This window comes from Dermacentor silvarum, chromosome 3 (genome assembly GCF_013339745.2).
Source record: "Dermacentor silvarum isolate Dsil-2018 chromosome 3, BIME_Dsil_1.4, whole genome shotgun sequence".
Classification (NCBI taxonomy): Eukaryota; Metazoa; Arthropoda; class Arachnida; order Ixodida; family Ixodidae; genus Dermacentor; species Dermacentor silvarum.
Genome location: NC_051156.1, coordinates 27,803,659 through 27,808,117, shown reverse-complemented (window position 1 = coordinate 27,808,117; position 4,459 = coordinate 27,803,659).

Genomic DNA, 4,459 nt, shown 5'->3' with positions numbered 1-4,459 from the left:
AGTGAAAAAGCCTGGAAATGCATCTGTCAGGTATTTTTATTTGTAAATAGACCTATTTCTCAATAACACATGGTGAACCATCGAGACCCGAAAAATTATTTGAATTTGCACTTATTTCTTGTCGCTATAAAATGTGTATGTGATGCAGGGACAAATGGCATTGAGTGCCCAGAGGTCCCTGATCCAACCCAGTAGCAGCAGTGCAGCTCAAAACAAACAAACAAAAATGCACGATTGTTGCAGTCAGTTTTACTAATTAAAGGATTTTACTTGGTGTCTACAGCATAAATGTGTCGCTAGTTAAGGTAGTAGTACTGTCGAGGTTATGCAGAACAAAGTACAATCAACATAAAATACTCTCAATACTAAAAAGAAAAAGACGGCAGAGGTGTGCGAACTTGGTAAATTACAACCCGATCTTTAGCGACGCTGTCTTTTTTTTTCGAACAGTTGCACTAGATGTTTCAGTTTCTTGTAATTACATCGCAGACTTTGAAAAATTACGCGTATATTAGTGTTCCGCTTTAAACCTTGTCCCCGTGCAATGCTTTGAAGCACTTCTTGCTGGAAACTTATGGCGAATTCCATTGGGAGAACAGGAGCACTCAAAAGCACCCTGAAAGTGCTCGTTACAGAGAGGACATGTTTCAGTGGTTGAACAGGACTGGGAGAGCCGTCATCCAGTGGTAGCCCAAGAGCAGTTTCGCTGCGCCGAGAGCAGCCGGGAGCAGTCCGGACTGCTCTCGCCTGAAAAGCGGAGTAAGCCGTCATATCCTCCTCATTTCTTTTTATTTTGCTTCAGCCGGCGCTAGGGTCGCCGGCTGAAGCGCGCGCGGCGGCAATTTCGGCAGCCAAGCGAGGTTGTTTTTTTGGCACCGCTGTTTTTGACGTCGGTGATACGAGCGAGCTTCGCGGCTATTTAGCGACAGATCCTGGCATTTCTAGTCCGCCTTGCTTCTCGTTGGATGCGCGGGGGACAGCGGGCTTCGCCTTGCTGAAGTGCTTGAGACGCTCGACGGTGACAGCAGCGAAAGCTGCTGGAGCGCTCAACTTCAGATTCAAGCTGCAGTTTCAGATGATATTCGCAGGCCGAAACATTGTGGGATGCGTCGGCGCTGCACAAAAGTATGTAGTACGTGGCTGCAAACGGTGACAGCGTTACACCTGACAAGACGATCAGGCGTGTTTTGCCGCTCTCCTGCAGAGAATAGTGGGACGTCGATTGCTTTAGTCATATGGTACATTTCTCCTCACACGTCCCCCTCCCACCTGCTCTCCGAATGCACGCCGTATTCCAGTGGCGGGACGAGTGTCCCTGCTCTCACTGCGCGGTCACCCGACTCCGCACTGCGCAGCGCCCTGCTCCTGTTCTCCCAATGGAATTCACCATTAAAGAAAACAGTAATTCATCAATACACATCTTACTTCGTCAGAAATTTTCATTAACCCCAGATATAAACAAGATGCCTTGTTTAGCTCACCGAGGACACCAGAGAAGCAACCTATACGCATCCCGTATGGTGCTCGGGAACAAATGGGAAAACAAGGGTTTAGTAATTATCTGCAACACTTGCATTTAAACCAGGAAAGTGACATTTTCGCAACGCACTGCGCTTGAAATTCTTCCTATTTTCATAAACGAGAAGAAAGGGAACCGAGGGGCCCGATTTTTATTATCATATCATAAGAAGCCAACAAAGAATGACACCAAGGACAACATAGGGGAAATTACTTGTACTTAGTAATTAAAGAAATTATAAATTAATGGAAATGAAAACTGATGAAAAATGAACTGTCCGCAGGTGGGGAACGAACCCACATCTTCGCATTACGCGTGCGATGCTCTCACCATTGAGCTACCGCGGAACATTTTTCCCATCCGCTTTCTGGGGTATTCATGTTTTACAACTATATAGAACTAACCCTGGGTGTGTTAGCCAATTCAATTACTAAGATCAAGTAATTTCCCCTATGTTGTCCTTGGTGTCATTGTTTGTTGGCTTCCTATTTTCATGGAAATTCAAGTCAATATCTCATGCAATTGTTTTAGGAGTCGGGGAAAGCGGCGGTATGACACCCTGAAACACTCCAATATGTAACTTTCTACAAAGGCTTGCAATGAACCTACACAGAAAAAAACATTTATCGCTCGTCGCTCAGGATATTTTTTCGTACTTATTTCGAATAAATATTAACACCGTGTCCCGCATAGTTTACTGAGGATACCGGGATCAAAAACTAAACGCCGTGTATAAAACAAAAATTGCATGAGGAAAGCGAGTATTCAGTAGCAGTTTTTCGAGTACGTAAGCAACCACCGCAGTTCAAATTTTTGAAACACGTCACAATAAGGGGGTCTTCATTTCTTCAAAATATAAAATATCCGCTGTTCTTGCTCCTGCCGGGAAACAAGTAGTGGGGTAGCTCTTATTCAGAAACCGCCTGAAAATGAAATCGATAAAAGCAGAAGTGATACAGGCCTTTAGAAAAAAATCAGTTAAGTGCTCTATTGGCTCTGAAATAGCTCTGCACGTTCGACCGAGGTCACTTTCACGAACATACCACCTCGCAGACCCTCATGTAATGTCCTGTTCTGGGACCTTTGAGGTACCATGAATAAATGAACTTGCATATAAAACCCTAATCCGTTCTAAATTAGAATATGCCAGTGCTATCTATGACAACCACCAGGTTAATATGATTAATTCCCTTGAATGGTTCATTCTCTCTGACTACTCCTATAATACAAGTGTCTCAGCCTTAAAATCCCGGTTGTGTCTTCCCTCACTCACCTGCCACCGCAAAAGTGCTCGTCTTTTTTTTTTTTTATTAGGGGCGAAGCTCCTTATAGCGGCACCCGTTCCGTCCCCGTCGTAGTAGTAGTAGTAGTGTGTAACCAGTCTGAGAAAAATGAGAAAAAAATTCCTAAGTTGTGTCCGTAGCGCGGAATCGAACCAGGGACCCCTAGCTTCCGAGCGCGCGGCGTTAGCCCACTACGCCACGAAGTTTTTTTTTTTTCTTTATTCCCTTCTTTGCAACAATACATACACCCGTACAAATACAAAGCAGGTCACTTGGCGCTACACAATATTAACGCATAATTTGGCTAGACTATGCTACTTTGAAAGGCCTTCAAAGAGGCCACCACAGACACCAAAAAGTCAAGCTCCTGAATCCACTCTGGTGGTTCAATCATGTGCCTTAGGGCATCCCGGGTGTACGTAAGACTTTCAACTAGGTGTTGCCTTGCCGACCTTGCATCTACGCGGGCATTCCTGACATCCATGCGCGTTTTCCACACACTGTTCATACACAAAAGCATTATCATGTCAGCCGGCACTCCCTCTGCGTCTGCGCATGGCAAGAAACGAATACCGAAAGGGCTTATCGGCAGTTCTTTTTTCAGAGTTCGTTTGAGAACGCCCCACAAGAAAACGGAGTCATGGCAATCCAGGAAGATGTGCTCGATAGTTTCCGATTTGTTGCATATGATGCAGTTAACAGACCATGGAACAAATATGCCTTTACTTTGTAGCCATGGCTTCACAGGGAGAGTGCCAGAATGCAATTGAAAAAAGAATGTTTTAGCTGAAGGTCTAACAGGCATATTTTTCACACGTTTCAAAACATTCCGTTCAGGTCCTAAGTTGTATATCGTGCGATATACAGGAAGCGGTAAGAAAACATCTAAAAGATCCCGATAGAGTTTCTTTCGCGTCACAGAAGACAAAAATTCATTCGAAAAATGAGCTTTCAGTAATGAAAATGACATAACAAGTTCCTTCAGAAATCCGATTGGCGTTGGTGTTCGTTCATTTCTTGACGAAACAACCCACTCAGGCAACGAAGAACTTAATCTCACTTGAATAACAGTACGCAGAAATATATCACTTTGATCCCGTAAGAAAAAGAACCTACTTACGATCTGTTTCAAAAACAAATGTGTTAGCCCGAGTCCCCCATTCTTCAACGAATGAAACAACTTACATCGGCTAGTTCTTTCCCAAGTAGATCCCCATATAAATACTGCAAACACTCTATGAAATTTCTGCACCGAAACTCTTGCCATGCATAAAACTTGTAGTACATAATACACTTTTGTAACTAAAAACAAATTGCACACACTAGCTCTTGAAAACATCGAGAAATTATGCCCACCCCATTTTTCTGTCTGGTCTTTAACTCTTTTTATTTCTTCGCTCCAATACTCTGCACTGTCACGATAATGTTGCAATGGCACCCCAAGGTATTTTGCAGGGATAACGCTCCAATTTATGTTGTAAAAATAGCCGGGTGTCTGTGGCCAGCTGCCGTGCCATAAGCCTAGGCACTTAGTCCAGCTGACAGCACTTCCAGTTGCGCCACAAAAAGAAACAACCTCTTTCATAGTTTTCTCCACACTCTCAGTATCTCTGCAAAAAATTGCCACATCATCCGCATAAGCCAGAACTATTGTGTC